At 37.7% G+C, this 19,370-nt stretch overlaps 1 long non-coding RNA gene across 2 annotated transcripts; it reads right to left on the bottom strand.

Moving 5' to 3' along the window:
• Positions 1–16,660: 16,660 nt before the first annotated feature.
• On the bottom strand, positions 16,661–19,343 carry LOC144708529 (uncharacterized). Of its 2 annotated transcripts, none has more exons than XR_013582801.1 (3): positions 18,853–19,343; positions 17,446–17,550; positions 16,661–16,846 (listed from the first exon to the last, which is right to left on the bottom strand). It is a non-coding gene; the product is annotated as an uncharacterized LOC144708529 (long non-coding RNA). The 2 variants fall into 2 exon arrangements; XR_013582800.1 differs by lacking the exon at positions 16,661–16,846 and adding an exon at positions 16,865–17,167.
• Between the last annotated feature and the right edge of the window lie 27 nt (positions 19,344–19,370).

A 19,370-nucleotide genomic window follows, 5' to 3' on the forward strand; every position in this document is an offset into this window, starting at 1 on the left:
TGAATGAGGAAGCCAGCTGTTGTTAACAACAACCATGACTCTCATTGACAATGACAAGTGCCATTAACAAGGACAGCGATTGTCCTTGGTGAGGATGGTTATCATTGATGGTGCCTAATGTAGGCACTGATGGGGGCGATATTTTTGTTGATGTGGACACTGCTCTTTGTTGACATGAATGATGACTGTTTTTGAGCAGGATGATGCCTGTTGATGACAAGCACTACCTATGATATCGATGATGATGGTTTTAGAGACATTGATGGGAAAGGCAACTGTCATTGAAGAAGTCAATGATTGTCATTAACAAGGACAACTATTATCGATAATCAAGTTTTGTCCACGGTGACAGTGATGATATTTTTAGTCAACAATAGACAATAGGCGGAGAATTGTTATCACTGTAGATGAAGTCTCTCGTTGGCGATGATGACAGCCAAGTATGACGATTGTCCTCGATGAGGACAACTGCTGTCATTAACGAGGACAAAGAATATCATTTAAGGATGATGACTAGTCATAATGAGGATGACAAGAAACATCATCATTGTTGATGGTGGTGATTGTTCTTAACAAAGATGATGAGGATGACAAATGTCATTGGTGGGGCAACAACCTTGACATCCATCATAGGTAGGAACAAAGACAACAACAGTCATCCTCAACAAGCATGATGAGTATTGTCAACCAGGATAATGACTTTTGTAGAAAAGGACAATGAGTTTCTTTGATGGGAACCATGAGTTTTGTTAAGGGGTCGACGATGATGCAGACCACACCGATGGGAATGATCATCATGACAATCAGATTGAACGAGGATATCATTGAGGAGGATTTGGGCTACAATACTCCTTGACGACTACAACCATGAACTTTGATGATGGCAATGACTGACATTGATGAGAACATTGAATACTCTCAATAAAATAGACAAGGAAAAAAACCCTTGCTAACAAAGTTTTCTCGCACATATTGACAATGATCATTATTTTTACTGTGACAGAAGAAAGTGCTGATAGTAGCTAAGGGATGTTATGTGGTCGTGAAGCCAATCAAACTACTATGTTTATTTAGTTTTATTGAATAAATATTTATGTTCATTGTCACTTCGTGTGATGTTTACAATGAAGTCCATGAATACGTGCGATGGCTTAGTGAATTATGATGAAATCATAATACAATCATCATTAGTGTTTAAACATGTATTCTAAATATTCCTGAACGATGGTTAGTCAAGACGGACATCGAATTATCTAAATAGAATAACACTAGCTGATCCTATTTATACGATAAGTATAATTGATACTGTGGCTATTAGTGTAGCGACACTAAGGACATATAGTGGGTGCTCTTTGGAATGAGTTCACTAAATTGATCCGTACGAATCCCTGAACGGTTTTATACCTAAACGTCAACCATGTTGATTCATATCATGATTGTATAAGTGATCCATTGACTTGAGACACCAAGGACATCTTGTGGATGGACGATGACATTTGATTATGACTTACGAGCCTCTAATCAGGGGATTTAAACAAGTCATAGCTCAGATGTAGTAAGAAGCTAACAGAGATGATTGAGTGGTCAAGAGGGGATCATCTGTCCTCGGTATAAGAGGAGATCAACTAAAGGAAGATGATGTACAAAAATCGCTGGCCAAAGTAGTGAGGATATTGGAGAAAACCTTCTGTAGTGATTCCCGTTACGCATTAGTACTAATTGAATGATGGATTAGGGTTTGATAATATACCATACCCTAAGTCGTTCGAGAGTCTTGCGCGGATGATGGATTATACATATAAGGTAATTGATGACGGTGAAGGTTCCATGAGAGAGTTCAACACTCCTCGATATCTTTTAGAGCATGAGGTGTAGCTTGACACTCCACGGGCTGAAAACTTAACCTATCGATTGGGTTAAATCGATCCTTATTTAATTATTTTATATGTTCGTATAGTTAATTAATAAAATTGGTCAATAATTGTTCTTGGACCACTAACATTATTAACTAGAACGACACATGGACCTAGAGGATCACACTCGTAAGGTCATAAGGGAATTGGTGGATATATTTTACTTTTAGGATTTTTGAAAAAAGCTAAGTGAAATATAAAGAGGGAAAGGGCTCTCATTTCAAGCACCCATGCAAGCCATATTTGAGAGCGTATCGTTTTCTTATTTCTCTACTTCACTCATCCAAGGACAGTGTCTTCATGGTGAGAAGATCTTCAAGATTTTCAAGAAGAGTTGAAGAAGAAGACGTGGAGATCCAAGCGCCGAGTAATCATGTTGATACTTCTAGAAGCCGGACGCGTGAATGGCTTCAGAACGATCTCGGAGCGGCAAAGTCAAGAGTGGAATGACTTCCCCAAAAGGTACATTTGATGTTTTATTTTAAAGATCGATTATGAATCGATTGACACGCTTTCACATCCATGGAAACATGTTTTCTATGGACGAACGATGTTACCAAACCCAACAGTAGCATCATCAATGTGGATAATGACTATCATTGATAGGGACAACAACTATGGTAATTGCGACTATCATCATAGATAATGTAGATGACTGCCCTCGTCATGGACAGTGACCCCAATAGTCTTTAGACCTGGATGATAACCATGAAATTCATTATTGATGTGTAAGAATGATGTTGTCGACATGAAAAAAAACTGTCATCGATAACACAATTTTATAGAGTGAGAGCGAGATGGAAAATGAGATGGGTTGTAGAGGGAGTAAGGGAAATGGGTCTGACTGATACCATTACTGGTCAGTAGTTGGGTTGCGGAGTCCTGTCAGATTGGTCCAACCGATACCGTTATTTATCAATGATTTTGTGCTTTTCATCTCCAATTGCCATTTAAATTTGGTCCATACTGTCATTTTTAAGGGTACATTTATCATCCTTTCTTTATTAATGCATTATTGATAGCCTAATCAGAATTTTATAACCTAAAATTTTTAATATACATTTCACAAGTATAATTATGGTAAAAAAACATTTAATATCAAATTTAACAATTCATGTAATATAAAATTTTTGTTTAATTCTATTGCCAGATTAGGAAATAAGGAGTCCATAAAAGTTAATCAGATTATGAAAGATAAAAGGCATAACCATGACATTAAAAATGGATTTATATAAATTGACAGTAAAAAGGTCAGAGTGCCTCAAGAGAAATGTTAATTAATTGTATGAATATACAATTATTGGTAATGTAATGTGTAAAAAGAAACAAATAATAAATACATGGTAAAATTGAAAATGTTTAATTTATTATATTTTGAGTTAACTTATTTATTTAAAATTTAAATTTAATCTAATTATTGAAGGATGACACTGATCATTATTCTCATCGTAACAAAAAAATATCATATTTTATGGATTTAAATAATGTCAATAATCGATTTAATACAGTAGACTAGTTTCCTTAGTTGGCTTATGTATTTTTTCATTAAGTTTTTTTGCCGTATATCCTACCTGGACTTTGGAACTATCTAGAGAATTGGGATGGGAGTTGGGTAAGATTGACATTTACTTTCAAGTTGGCCTATGAAGATTTGATGTTGTACATTAGACATTTTTAACAAGATAATACAGTAAGAATCAATATACCGTAATCATTTCATAATAACAATATAGTTTCCAAAAAATAAGATTTTCCATCCAAAGTATGCATATCTAATAATTTGTGAATGAGATTGAATTAAAGTATGTACACATTTAGTCATAGATTCATTTAACGAAATAGGCATCTCAATGATCATTTTAATACTTATTCAGTATAATGTAGTCATACATTATCACATTAAAGTCAAGGAGGAGTCTTCCCCGACCCGTTCATGTGTCAAGGATCTAACTCAGAATATAATTACTAGCCTTTTGATATCAGAAGTTTCATTTTACCTTGGACAAAAGTAGTTCTAGATGACTGAAGAGTCATTCAAAATTATGCATAAACTGTTGGGTTCTGTGGGATTTATTGATTGTGGGAAATGTTCTTTTGTCCAATGTACTGATTAAATTTAATTATATTCAATTTATTAAATTTAGTATAATCATTTTATTGGATAGGGTAACTAATGATTATATAAGGTATGGGGACCCATCTTAGGTGCCCATGCCCATGCAAGTAAAGGATTAGCTATATAAGGTAACTAATGAATGTAAATGATCCACAAGAGAATATATCTTCTAGAGCACGAGATGTGGCTTGGCACTCGGTGAACTGAAAACTTAACGTATCAGTTGGGTCAAAAATATTCTTAGTTAATTATCTCTATGTTGAGATAGTTAATTAATTAGGTTGGGTAATTGGGACTTTTAGAGGAAATGTTATTAGAAATATGAATAGGCAAGGGACATCCATTTTAGGCTCCCATGCCGGCCAGATTTGGGTAGCCCCCTTTATTCCTTTCTTTTCTTCCTTAACCAAAAAGAGAGTCTTAATGGTGAGAAAATCAACAAGGTCTTATACAAGACTTGGAGAAAAGGAAGCGCTGACTAAGGCGTTGCGGTGGTTCGTATGCCTACCTTACTTACCCATTGAAAAGGTTCTGATAAAAATCCCCTTGATCATCTAGATAGTTCTTGGGGCCAGACACGAATGGCTTCAGAATAATCAAGGCTGGGACAAGTTGCCCAATGGTACCAAAGTTTGATTAATTTTATAGATCAATTGATATTGGTTTCAGTTTCTGTATCTTGGAATTTTTTTTTCCAACCGTTGCTTCATGGTCGAGAACCCACCAGCTAAGACCAATTTAAATCCCATGATTAGGGTCTCGCAAGTCATGAAAATATTTTCATCCGTGCTGAATGCCTTTGTTGTCTTAGATATAAGGACCACATACATGATTCTGACATGAATATAGATTATTCCAGTTCACAGATAATACAATTTAGACATTCATACAGATCAACTCAGTGAACTCTTTCCTAAAGGGCACCCATTATTTTTTAATTCATTGTCCTACACTAATATCCATTAGGTTAGCGCTACTCATTATATAAGTTGCATTAGATATTTGTTACTCCTTTGAGTTATTTTGCTATCTGGCTTGTGAAATCTATGACGAGTTATCACTGTATTATCATCACATCCTAATTTGATGAGTCATTTAATATTCAATGACTTCATTATAAACATCACACAAAAATCACAATGAATAAAAATTCATCCCAATGATCTTAAACATGACATAGATGTGTTATTGGCTTCGCATACCATAATCTTCATTATGATTTACAGTCTAATTCATATGGGTAGCTCCTATATATACTTTTAATGATATTGTTCATAAAAATCTTATAACTTTTTATATCTACCAACACCCAAGTATCTTATGCGTGTGATGCTAAAGGCCCATGTATTAGTGTCCTCAATTTATTTAATGGAAAAAATAATATTTATTGGCTATAGTAAACATAGATTGATAAAAAAATGATAGGTCTAACCTAATTGATGGGGTTATTCACTAGGCCCATGATTGAAAAGCTACATCTTGTGCGATAGAAGATACAAATGAGAGTATTAAATCAATGCTGTAACATTTTCCATCATCAATTATCATATATTTATTATCCTTCATCTGAGGGACACTCCCAAATGACTTAATGTATCCTTACCAATCCCTTTCCATCATTCTAGTTCATAGTGATACATAAAGTAGACAATTGGAGAACCTCTTATCAAATATCTCCACTAATGTGTCTTCTTCTTTAGTTCAATATTTATTCATACCAAAGGCAGATGATCCCAGTTGGACCATTCAATGACATACTTTTCTTTTCTAAGAATAATTTGAATCTAATGAGGAGGGTTTGTAAATAATTGTCAAACCATTTTTTCTCATCACAATATATATTTGGCATGTCAAGATTTATGATGACTAACTTACATGTTCACAACATGAATGAACCTTACTGATAGTTAGGTGTAATAAAATTTAGGAATTCAGATATATCAATTCACCAAACTATTTTACTTAAGAACACTCACCATTCCTACTTGGTGTGTCTACAATAATGTCCATATGATAAATCGTACTAGTAGTAACAGTAATATAAGATATTGTTATTTTTTCAGATATTTTGATCTCCATATGGAATATCATTGAAAAAGGAATATTTAGAAAACACATTTAATGACTAGTAATAACTATATTATAATCCCATCTTGATTCACTTGGTCATTGCATATAATCAATAAATTTACTCTGAACTCTGCACTTGAATAATAATGAATAAAAAATTATTTTTTTTATAAAATTAAACATGATAAAGGAGTGAGGGAGGCTTTAAGATGAGATAATATATATTAAAGATGTATCTTCTAAATATCTACAGAATTGTGAGAGAGGCTTCACAAATCTGAAACAGATTTCAGAGATTGAGTCTCACACATTTTTATTTATAATACTATTACTATGATTAATTGAATCCAAAACACTTAAAGAATCAGAGAAAACAAGTACCTTTAGTTGTTCACAAAGGGTGAAGAAAAGTGGTCATACTTTCATCCTCATGCACTCACACTAACCACTCCGAAGCATGTCCTACTGGCTTTACGACGTTGATATAATAATCTACTGATTTATATTTGTACCTTCAAACCAACGGATTTCATCTTGGAAGAGGATAACTTGTTATCCACAATAGGTTCCTTTGGAACACCTCTTACTTGATTCAAACAATTTCACTACACCCTATTTCATGATTCTATGAGATTATGTATGTGTTTCTTAATAATAGAAATAAGAATAACACTAAAATAATAAATCATTCCTTCACCAAAGCATAAATATTTTCCAATTAGAATTGTTAACTTAATCATCGTGTTTGGATAAAAAGATATTCAAATGAACATATTGTTACAATGAGTACACCAGACTTCACTTTACTAGTTAAGATCAAACCACCAATATTTAGATTGAATTGAATAAATTAGTAGGCATGTAAAAGTACAGCTAAAGTCGAAATTTCTTCATTGATAGATTAAATTGACTAAATTACTAGGCATTTAAAGGTGATACTAAAGTTGAAATTTGTCCATTAATATATTAATTGACTAAGTTAATAGGCATGTAAGAGTTATAATAAAGTCAAAACTTCTTCCTTGATAGAGTAAATTGACTAAACTAATAGGCATGCAAGAGTTATACTAAACTCAAAACTTCTTCCTTGACAGATTAAATTAGCTAAGTTACTAGGCATGTAACATAATAAGCTAGTTATAAGATATTCTATTACAGGATTTTGACAGAGTTGAATGAGACTGATTGACTAATGCTATCTGAATACTTCATGAAAAATTTATGGTACTTGCTATGATTATTTAAATATGTATGTGTGTGTAGGAGCTTGAAATTATTAGACGTTGAAGTTTACATAAGCATATATAAGGACATTAAGCTTGATGATGTCGTTTACTTGTATGTTTTAATGTATTTAACTGATCATTGACCTTTTCTCACAGATAATATCAAATATTCAGAAGAAGAATAAAAATTTACGGATTGATCTTAGAATGCGTATGTTATGATTCCTTGACTGTTTGGAGTCAAGATTATTGTCAAATCCTTAACGGACATGTTAACCCTTAGTCAAAGTACGTTTATATCGCATCACATCATATAATAAAGAACTAATTTTGTTTGGAATAAATTGAAATAAGTTAGCTCCTATTAATCATGTATTTGAATTTAGTGAACCATTTCACTAAAGTACATGGCCAAAACACGTGATAATAAACCTTAATATTAAAAAACTATTTATGATATATGTTTCATAATGATTCATATATATGAATTAAAAGTCAAATTTATGTTCAACACTCAATATAAGTACATTTAAGGAGATAATTTGGTTGTATATTTAATTCATTCAATCTCTCCGTCTTGATATACTGAAATGATTTAAGAGATTTATTTTCAGATTTATCCCAAAATTTTTTTTTTAATCTTCGTCTCTTTTTAGCTTAAATAAATCAGTCCATTTTTTTCAAGAACGAGTCAACCATTGCTCTAACATTGAAATCCTGAAAAACAACTTACTAAACTCAAAATACATTCACATTGTTTGATTCTTTTGATATTAATTGAATCTTAGGTTTTCCTCATGAGTATATCACATTTTCATATAGCAGAAAGTTATGGTAGAATACCATCAATAACAGCAATAAAGGAAAAGAGGCTAAATGATAATATTATTTAGCCAAATTAAATTAAAGATAAACTTAAATTTTCATTAATATATATTTAGGCCTTTATATGATGTCTTAAGTAACACTCTTTTAAAGAGACTAATTCAGATAAAAAATAAATGAAAGAATAATATGATAATTGTGAAAATATCATTATTTCTGTTTATTTTTTATCATAATAATCTTGTGATTCAAGTTGGGTACTGAAGTAAAGTGATCTCACTCAAGAAAAGTGGGAAATCAGAGGAGAAGGAAGATGAGAAGAGAAGGAAGAGAGAGAGAGGAATGAACAATAAAGATGATTGTTTTCTCACATAATTAGATGTTTACATTGGGTGGTATTTTTATTGTATACAATTGAAGTTGTCATATAAAGATAGTTCTGCTAAGATGTAGCCGTTATAAAAAGTTGTAACAGCTATACCAAGATTAATTGTAAGTGTTGGATCCTACCTATGTTTAATCCTATATATATTTAATCCTATATATGCCTAATCCTTTATTGAATCCTGATTCCTAATCTCATAATGAATATACTCACTACTCAACTCTTTCATTGCTACTAACTACTCTTTATTAATAATAATATGGGCCCATATAATTGCTGTGCTGGTTTTTGTGAGTTGCTGACTTTGCTTCACCCACGTCAAGGAGAATGTCCGTTCAAGGACATTGAGCGTGGTCCTGATCTGACCAAATTGACCTTTTTGGAGGGACTTTGTGAGAGCATGTGACAGCTGATCTTCGCTTCTCACGAATTTGACTTGAATGTTCATGGATGGCACTTGCTCTATCTTGATGTGCTTTGTTCTGGCATGAAAGATTTGATTTGCTGCAAGATATGTCATCTTGATTTTATCACATCATATGATCAGTAACATAGACATCCAAAGTATTTTAAAAAGGGTAATTAGGTAAATCTTTAAATAAAATTTCAGACGGAGATTTATTGTGAAAAACAGGTGTAGTCATTTAAAATATGATAGGCTATCATCACAACTGCTTCATCCCAGATTATTGGATATTTTAGCTTAGTAAAACAGTTCTAGTGCTGCCTCCATAGTATGTCTATGCTTTCTTTTAGTATGTACCATTTTGTTCAGGTGTGTGGGGGTGGGACATTCTATGCATGATTCCCTGAGTTTTAAAATATGACAACAGGATCTATAACCTCCACCCCAATACAATTGAAAACACTTTATTTTCCTATTAAACTGGTTTTCCACTTGTTTTTTGAAATTTAATAAAGATATGCAGTAAGTCTCTTTTCTTTTTGAATAAGATAAAGCCAAGTATATTTCCTAAAGACACCTATAAAAAGATCATATAATGAATAACTAGAATGATATAGAAAAGAGGATGGTCTCCATATGTTAGAATGAACTTCTTAAAATATTAATGTGATGAATAGTTCATAGGTAAAAAGGAAAGCATATGAGATTTTGAGATGTTACAGGAGTCACACATTAATCTTTAATTTGACTGACACAAGCGGAGGCCCAATATTTTAATAATATTTTATAGGATGTGGAGCTATGGATGTCCAAATCTGGCCTGCCATGTCTTGTGGGACTTGCTCTCCAATGTTTCTTCAGAACAAGATGCCAAAGAACCTAGATAGTAGAGTCTTCCTCTCGTTGATCCTCAAAGAAGAATCCTGCTTATAATCTTGTCCTTTAAAAGTCAATGAGAAGCAAGAAATTCCACATAAACATCATTATCTACAATGAGATGAATGCAAATTTAAGTTTTAGCAATTTTAGGTCTATGAAGAATATCTCTAAGAGAAATATGTTTATCACACTTTGTCATTTTCAAAGAGCCAAACAAAAATCTGTACCATTAAAAAACTGTAGTTGTTCAAGTCCCTAATAGTTAATGAGCTTGTGTATCATATTTGGATCTGAAGTTACATGATGTGTCACTCCGCTATTAGGGTACCATACTTGGTTGTTTGATATGGGAAGATTGTGGTATTGATAGTGCAAAATTGTTTTTTTAAGGACAAAAAACACGGTGTCGCGTACAGCCAACCCCAAGGTTGTGCCCGCAGACCGACCCAGTCCTACCATGGACGCCACCCAGGGAGTTTTTATTTATTAAGTGGATTATTCATCAGCCTTTATAGGCATGGAGAGTGTGTAAACGTTCCACTTACACACGGACCCTACTCGCCCACACCTAGGGATCAATAAAAGAAAAAATACATGAGATATCTATGAAGTGCCCAGAGAAGTTCACTCGTGCCGACATGGCGCTGGACCCGGCCACAATGGTGGTGCATGGAGTGTGTGTAGCTCTTCCCGCCTTCACTAGGTGTCAGCATGGAGGTGCGCGGTGGGTACAACAATCAGGTGAGAGGTCAAGCGTCCCTATCGCTAGTGCTCCATGCAATACGCCAGTCGTGGGGGCTATCATTTGTGATGTCAGATGTTGTCAAAGATGTCATCCGACGGATAATTCCCTATGAAAATGTAAATATGTGATGACGTGAACCCTAGGCGGATGTACATGCAGGCTCCGACTCGTGGGGATTCGCCAAGCTCCGGGCTCCAGTGGACGACCGGTGATGATGACTGCGACCTTCTGACCCCCATCGGAGCAACGACAATGACTACGGTGCCAAACGTTATAATTCTGTTGACACTCACACGTAATGCACAGGCTCATCCCGTACCTAAGAATTCACTCGTGACGTAATTTTCTCGATATATTCTCTCACCTAAACTAACCCAAGCGCGGTGGAGTGCAGCAGAAAATGTACTAAAGAGAGTAATGAAACTGATGAGCAAGGAGAATGACGTATTTCGTTGGTGCACAGGCCGGTGCGGACACATAGGCGGGCGTGCCACTGACGGGCATGGCTTGGCTCGGCTAGTGACAGTGTCATGGCATAGGAGTGGTAGTCGGAGTTCAGAGACGAGGAAGAGGAAGTAAGGGACACGGAGATGATGCAATTTGGGCTTCGGCTGGCTCAACATGCATGACCAATGGGCGGGGAGGCATGAGCAGAGTTCGGTAGCAGACATGAGCAATGGGCGACTCCAGGTGCTGAGACATAGTTTGGCACGTTTGCGTCAGTAATTGCCTCGTACACAAGCTGCAAGACCACCCGTGGCGTGGATATGTAGGACGCTGCGTAGAGAGACCGGCTGGCAGCCGTGCCTTGACAAGGCCCGAAGGGGATCATGCGTGATGCACTGGCTCAATGGCCAGTCGGTTTTTGAGTCACCTTGGTGACTATTTGCCGATGGACAATCTGACGTCTGCGTTGTGACTTGACGAGTCGGTCGCAGGCATTGTGTGGCGACGTGCCACCCAATGCACAGATGAACGTGATGCACATTTGAGTTTGCTGAAGTCAACGCCGTGCAAGGCTTCCACGGTGTGATGACCCAAGCATAGGATCTGGTGAGCGATCGTTGCAATAATCCACAAATTGACTAGGCGCAGGGAAGTCGCAATTGCGTGCGGGTCTGTTGCGATGGCGGGGCTCACGGGGATCCTCGCGGTGCTGACTGGTGCGGTGTAGTCACTGCGTCGCGAGGGTTGGTTGCGGCGGTGGACGTCACGGGAGCTCTCGCGTCATTGGCTGGCGCAGCAGATCCGTCGCGTGCATCGTGCGACATGAATTGTTCACGCTCGCGATCACCGAGATGCGTGAGTCTGGTGAGTCACCGGGACGCGTGAGTCCACAACAGCGGTGATGGGCTTGGGGTGAAGCACTCGAGGGGCACAAGAGGGGAGGACGGTGGTCCCTTCTTCTCCGTTGATCTCTTCCCCTAACCTTTTCTCTTTCCCTTCCTTCTCCTTATTCTTCCTCCTCTTCTTCTTCTTCCTCTTCTCCTTCTCCCTTATTCTCGAGAGAGAGATCTAGGTTGACGTAACTGCCACAATAAAAAAAACTAGATCTAGATCTGTTCGCTGCCCATCGTTGCCTTATATAGGGTCATGATGGGCCCTTTACAAAGGGTCCAACAAGGGGCCCAACAAGGGACCCCTTTTTATAACACAAAAAATAAATCTATGGAAATTTAACGACGTGAAGATAAAACGAACGATGTGAAATATGGCAAATACGGATGCACCACAACAAATACAGTGAACGCAATGTGAAGAATACAAAAACATTAAAATAAGAAAATGGGAAAAGCAACACGAAAAGACAAAACATTTGAGTCACGCAGACATGCTTTACTTGGGGTATTTAAACCCAGGCATCTTTACTATCGCCTTGGCATGCCAGCCGGGTTGGACGTAGATTGGCGGGGCTATCGATGACGACAAGGGTAGCTCCAAAGACGTCTTCTAAGGGTTGGGCTGGCGCGCTCCATCACTTCAGCAAGAGCGACGCGTACGAAGAGTCAGTAGTGCCGAGTCGCTCTACGCGGTGGCATCCCCGAGGCTTCCCGAGGAAGGTACTCCCAATAGAGGTAAAGAGAGGAAGGGGCTCGAGTGCATACCGTATGGTTGGCAAGGGCACCCGCTATCGGGTTGCAATCGCATAGTTGGTGGGGATACTAGTCAAGCAGGGTTGACACTACATGATATCCTGCCACTCACTTTGCAGTCACCACTGGGAGCATGTGAGTCTGATTCTATGATGATATTGTGAAGGTTTCTCTCCTCGCATAGGAGCAAGCCATCACGTATCGCCATAGCCTTGGCTGCTGTGTTAGTTTGTATGCTGTAAAAGATGAGAAAGCGAAAATAATACTCCATGTATGATCTCGGAGAATACCGCCTCATCCGGCCGGTCCTGGGTTCCCTTTGGCTGCAACATCAACATTTAGTTTGAGAATGACTATTGGCGGTGAATGCCAATAAACAATTTGTAACCAAGTTGTGATAGAGGGTAAGAGTCACCAGAACGCCCCAAGTGCGAAGAATATCACATATAAGGCCATAACTGCATGCAAAGGGTGGTATGAGATGATGGGCGTGCTGTATCCATTGCTTGACTCCTCGCATGATATCCAACGTTCGCACGGGTATCCTGAAAAACGAGAAGAATTTTGCCCTTTCCATATCTCCCACAATAAGTAAACTATGGTGATGTGTAGGTAAGGGCTCTACTTAGAGTGTGTGGGCGAGATAAACATCTTGCTAAAAAACTCTAATGGTGATAGGGAATCGCAGTTGCTGAGTAGTGGGCGCCAATGATGTGTAAATTGGCTCCAACAGTCTAGAGCGATCTCACTATGAAAGAAAAGGTGACCCATAGTCTCAACCTAGGAAGAAATGGGGCAGCAATGGCAACACGAGCTAAGTGAGTGACCGATGTGGGTCACTTAATCATCATTCTGGAGGCCATAGTGCATGAGTCTCCAAAGGAAGAAGGAGACACGAGTGAGAATCGCGGGCTGCCAGCTGTAGCGACTCCAGGTCTGTGTAGGGGATTGGTCGCAAAAATTGTCCCAAGAGGACCGACAGGAGAAGGACCAGTCGAGTGCTAGTGTCCAAATGGGGAGATTGCTAGAGGTTCCTATAGTAGTATTCAGAGCATGTGGTAGGATATCGAGTGGGAGGCCATGATGTTCCCATAAGCAGTGCATGTTTCCAATGAGCAATTGTGCCATAGTCAACCGCGGTCTATGTGGTACAAAGTGGGCATGGCAGGCTAGGGGCGTGTCGGCAAGCCATGTATCATACCATGCACTAATCATGCCTTGGCTTACATGCCAACGTGTGATAGTGAATATCACTAGCCAATGTCTCTACCAAGTCTGCCACCTTGTGTGGTCCAAATATCTGACTCTCTACGAGCCCACTCGCTGTACTTGTTCGAGATGAAACTCCCCAATGGGGAGTTTGTGGTATGCATATGCCACACGAGCTTCTTCTGAAGCATGTCTTAGACGTCTTGAGGGCATCTAATCCCTAAACCCCCCCCCCCCCCCATCTGTCGACCGAGAAAATTTATTCCAAGAAACCCAATGGTGCCTATGCTCTCTCTCAAGGTGACTATACCATATGAAACATGCGCATAGTCGCTCCACCGAGTGGAGGACCGTGAGCGATAATGAATGGACCACTAGGGTATGCAGCGGGATGCTCATGAGGACGTGCCGAATAAGTTGGATGCGCCCACCATGGGAGAGTAAACAAAGTTTCCATCCATCTAGTTTCTTTCTCAGCTTGGCCAACAAGTCATCGAAATAATTATGTCGCATGTAGCTGCGAAAGATGGGGCATTCAAGATTTGTCTGTTGAGAATTCTCAGTGTTACTTGTAATATTTTAGGAAAGTCACTTGCTCTATGCCTAAATTGGGATAAGATCTGACATGGGGGTTGAAAACGATTGTTCTTTTCTCTCCCTCAACCACAACCATGGCTCAGGTAGTATCCTTTAGTTTGATTTCTATCTTTTTTTGAAGTATAGATTTTTTTTCCTATGGCCTCCATGTATGAACATCATTTTCAAATGAAGGGAAACTATTAGCATTCATGCCTTGGAGAGAAGAGAGAGGCTTTGTGAGCTATGATGGCCACAGATCAACGGATTCATGAACTTCTATAATGAACATTATGTGCTTAACATACTCACTTGTGACCATCACACCTTTTTTCATGTCATCAAATAGACAATATCACTCCACAACTACTGTTTGATTCATCTCAATTAATGTTGTTTTGTGCCATATTCCCAAGTTTCTTTAGTTTATTTTTTCACTGTTTATGCATGGAATGATTCATTCTGAGAATGTGCTAAGCAAGAAACCCAAAACCAGTTTATCAGCCTTCAACCAAGTTTAGGACACATGATTTCTGATATTATTTTCTCTCAGAATATTCAATATTAATAGATGGTGATATTTATGTAATGAATTGGTAAAATCATACACATTTGAAAGTGACATGAAGGAACTTTTCCAGGGCTGATAGCTTTTTCTAGTCTGTTTCAATTCTGCCATAGCTCCTCTTGGAATAGTATGTGGTACTTCCCCTTAGAAATCTTTAACGAGGGTGCTTGTTTGGTCCCTATAATTGCTAGATACATGAAGACAATAATAATGAATGTGTGAAAGAGAAAAAGTTGGAGTTAGGTTGAGGTTGACTTCTTTTCCTAATCAATTTGAGAGGTGTTGAGATGAAAGAATACTGTGAACAAAATTTCTGAAGTGCTAATGTAGACTTAGCCTACTTCTCGATGGAACAACGAAGGAAAGAATAAATTAGTTTGAATGAAAGACGATGGTATTTTTTCAGATATTATGAAAGAAACCTGGAATGTTGCATAAAGGAGAAAGAGGAAAAAGAATTGACGAACATGAAGAAGAAGGTACATGAGAATGAGAGGGAGACACATTGAACAAGATTTTTATACCCAAATCATATCTATTACAACCGTTTATCTCTACTTTACTCTGTAAGTTTACCATTTCATCATGTCTTTATTTGATCCTGCCATCTAGATTTGATCCAAATGTATCTTTAATCCTTTTTTGAATCCTACCCATTAGATATCTTAACGAGTACGCGGGAATGCATTTATATCTTAGTAGGCTAGTCTATTATTAAGTCCTATGGGTTGACAAGTTGATGACTGTGGGCCAGGTGACCAAATTGCTAACTCATTAATCTATTTGTCTATTTTTGTGTAGGGGATTCAGAAGTAAAATAATGCCATGAATTTTTTTTTTTTTTTACTTCTGATCTGTAAGGTTTAATTAACCTTAGTTATTATGTTCATAAAACCATATAGGCTCCATTAATCTTGATATGAAAGAGGCATTTATCTATATTTTAACAGAATCCAAGAAAGACCTCATGTTTGTGGAAAGTATATGAGGGTGAGCAGTTTTTTTTGATGTAACCTGTTTTTGTTTTTTTTGCTTTTGACAAGAACTAACATTTCAGGGGTTTTTCATGGCTGGGAGACAGTAGGTACTTCACCAACTTGAATAAATAAAACAAAGAAATAGAAAGATAAAACAGAGAAAATGACGAATAAAATAATGAGATATAAAGATGTAAGGCACAAGTTCAAGACTGGTGACAATTATGGTGATGGCAAGGATGGGGTTAATGATGGTGGTGACAATGGTGACTTTGAGTGATGGAGAAAATTTTAAGTGAATTGAATGGGGGTCAAGGAAGTGGCAGGGTGTAGGCGATGACCAACAGTAGATAAGGCATGTAGAGACCAAAAGTAACGGGTAGGTGCTGTGCATGCTAAATGCCAGATGTGACACGTAGAGGTGGCAGGATGCACTTGTTACAGGTGAACATAATGCATGCAGAGGTGGGGAACATGCTTACTAAAGTCAAGTTTGTGGGAGTGGCTGTATTGGCACAGTGGCAGAGATGGCTGAAGGCTGCCACATTGGGAACTCACAGGCATTTTGTAGGGAGAAAATTAAGACCTTCATAATTCAATAATTATGGATGTCTAAATCAAGGTAGGGTCTTTTATAGCCTTCCTCTCCTGACATATGCATTAAAAAATGGAGATATTAAAAAACGAATTTAAAACATCTCTTATGATCCGTTTGGTTCCATAAGAGAAACTGTTACTGTAACCATTTGGTTTTCCCTAACCATTCTCTATCAGAGAGCTGTTTAACATCACCTTTTCTTCCATCTTTCCATGAAGCATGGGAGAATTAGAAGGCAATAACCAAAGATAGAGTTAAACCTACAACAATGTAATAGATAGAGATATGAAAAGAGCAATAAATGATGAAGGAAATGGAGGAGGTAAGCTGAAATACTTCATGTCATATTAATGTACCCATTTGAATATTTGTTTATTTCATTTTAGAAATCAAATATCTTCTAACAAGAATTCACAATAAATGATTTGACGTAAATATATGAAATAAGTATTAATCACGAAACTATGGGGAAAAGTGTTTGATAAAATATTTTGAACCAAATATGTGCTATAACCATTCGAGATTATTGCCTGCTGAAATTTTCTTCAATCAGTCCTCAAGTAAAATATCAAAACAAACACCTATAAAAATTCATGAGGTAAAGGTTTAAACAATCTACATGAATAAATATTTTAAAACAAAAATTCATATAATATTTACTTTGACTTTGCTTCGTTGAAAGAATGGAAAAATAAATTTGATTGAATTAAAATGATCATTTGTTAAGATTAATCTTGACAGAAATATTTAAATGCTCATTATGGATTTTTTTATTGCATCACGAGGGAAATTGTAGAGTAACTTAAACGCTAGGGGGCTGAGTTGGAGAAAGTGACTTTAGGGGTCAAGGAAGACGTACCTTTGGCAGAGATTTTTTTCTTAATTTGTGCTGTCTTAGCACTAAGTGGTTTTCTCTGTGGGGGTGAATAGATTGATAGGGCATAGTAGTTGTTCTCACATTTGACTGTCCATAAAAAAAAAACATATAAAAGCCATATTTATTATTTTACACACGATATTTAATAATGACTTCAATTGGTATGTATAATTATGACCAGATTATATATGTGATCATACTTGTGTGATCACTTGTTTATAAACACACAGTCTAGACATAACTAGTCATGAGAGAATTGTGAAGAAAAAAAAAATATCTCGATACAACCATTGGTATGGAATCAATCAGGGTAGAGCTCTTTCGCAAAATAATTCACCAAATTGATGATTATGGATCACTAGAGAGTGTGGTGCCTACGTTTCAAGTAGGTAGTTTTACGTCCACCAAATGTGCGATGAAATGGTTTTTCATGTAGTTCTCAACGCGTGTCCCACAAGGGAGGAGCAATGAGGGAAGAACGAGAGTTGATCATTATCTGAGTGTCCCAAAGGTGAGAGATTGTTAGCACAATCATGTTCCTTGAAAGGACTGATTAATGTTCTTTTACGTTTTGGGACATTTAACATTGCTTCGCATCTCACATGTCAATGCCAATGCCATGCATGCAAGGCGTAAGTGCCAGCAAAAGATACGTCGTAGACAGGTCGTACACTGCCTATCCAAAGTAAGTGACGCACGTATACGTTCCATACGCATGTACCAGCCAAATTTGTTTTGCAGAAGAAGCTAAGAGGAATAAAGCACCTGAAAGGCTAGGACTGGGAAAGAGACGTCGGACGGGAAGAGTGCAAGCTTTGAATTTAGGAAAGTGAGGCAGAAAGGGTGAGGTAGATTTGGGGATCAAGAGCGAGGGGTTGGGAGTTGAGAGGTGGAGACAGTGTCTTATTTCAAAAACTAAATTTATTGATAATAAGTTATCTATTTTGATATATATAGTTAACTAAATATGAGAAAGAGGGGTTATTTCCTATTTGAAAATTCATTTATGTTAGGAAGTATGCGGGCAAAATTATTGGAAAGTACTCTACGTTGAACGGGTCAGGATACAGGGACCTGAATGAATGAAATTCAGCAGAACACTACATCGCAACAGTACCAAAAGGAACAAGCAAACCAAACAGCACAAAGACAATTAAGGGCGATGAAAGGCTCACATCAAATCCAAAGCACAAGCAACAGAAACTGCGCACATTTGACTGCCACAAACTTTTATTTTGTAGAAGTGTTCTGACCACAGCTTGATTCTTCATTACGAAAATCACCATGTATATTCATCAGCTATTTCTATTTAGCATTTAAATTCAGCCAATATATAATTCAACAATGCAAATTTAATCTTGACGAGTTTCAACATACGTGTGAGAATACCTGATAGTTTTGCTCCAGCAAGTTGTAGATGCTTTCAAATCCTTGAGCCGGATGAATTTTTCTTCTATACTTGGATGCTCTTCTCGGTTCTTAATCTGAGTTGCTGCTTCCATTTTCCTTTCTTCTCCCTTTGTGTACTCCGCCCAAGCTCCACCGTTCAACCTCCCTCCGTCGCCCCCTCTTGTGGTCAACCCTCCCTCTCCCTCCCTCACCGTCACCCTTCCCTACCCCCTCCCTCTTTCCTCCCACAACCTTCCTTGCACTTCCTTCTCCCATAACCTCTGTCTCCAGCCCTCGCTCCTCCTTGCACCTCCATCGCCCCTTCTCCTCCCCTTTCTCGATCCTCCACGACCCTCTCTCAGCCTAGATCCGCCCCTCCATCAACCTCTCTCTCCCTCACCCCTCCCTCTCCCTTCCTCGCCCTGGATCTCATTCCACGCCCTACCTTCTCCCTCCGTCACCCTCCCTCTCTCTTCCTCCCTCGCCCTCTATCTTCCTCCACGCCCTCCCTACCTCCA

Source organism: Wolffia australiana, chromosome 10, assembly GCF_029677425.1.
Source record: "Wolffia australiana isolate 7733 chromosome 10, ASM2967742v1".
Lineage (NCBI taxonomy): Eukaryota > Viridiplantae > Streptophyta > Magnoliopsida > Alismatales > Araceae > Wolffia > Wolffia australiana.